This window comes from Corvus brachyrhynchos, unplaced genomic scaffold (assembly GCF_000691975.1).
Source record: "Corvus brachyrhynchos isolate BGI_N302 unplaced genomic scaffold, ASM69197v1 scaffold115, whole genome shotgun sequence".
NCBI lineage: Eukaryota > Metazoa > Chordata > Aves > Passeriformes > Corvidae > Corvus > Corvus brachyrhynchos.
In genome coordinates, this window is record NW_008239553.1 from 4,952,507 (window position 1) to 4,952,766 (window position 260).

Genomic DNA, 260 nt, shown 5'->3' on the forward strand with positions numbered 1-260 from the left:
TCGGACCCCGAGGTGGTGGAGCTGCTGCAGCTCTGGGCCGACGAGTCGGTGCAGATAGAGCTGGAGAGCTGCTTGCGCAACCAGCACGTCTTCAACCGCATCGCCGAGGTGCTGCGGGAGAAGGGCATCCACCGGACGGGCGACCAGTGCCGGGAGAAGATCAAGAAGATGAAGCTGGAGTACCGGCGGATCAAGGACAATAGCAAGACCCCGCGGGGCGGGCGGACGTGGAAGTTCTACGAGGTGATGGACCGGGTGCT

The 260-nt window shown here is 63.8% G+C and overlaps 1 protein-coding gene across 1 annotated transcript in view; it reads left to right on the plus strand.

Annotated features, from left to right (window-relative positions):
* The window catches only part of LOC103620717 (1-aminocyclopropane-1-carboxylate synthase-like protein 1), a 25,296-nt gene that overhangs the window by 10,237 nt on the left and 14,799 nt on the right, over positions 1–260 (plus strand). The gene's annotated exons all lie outside the window — the stretch shown is intronic.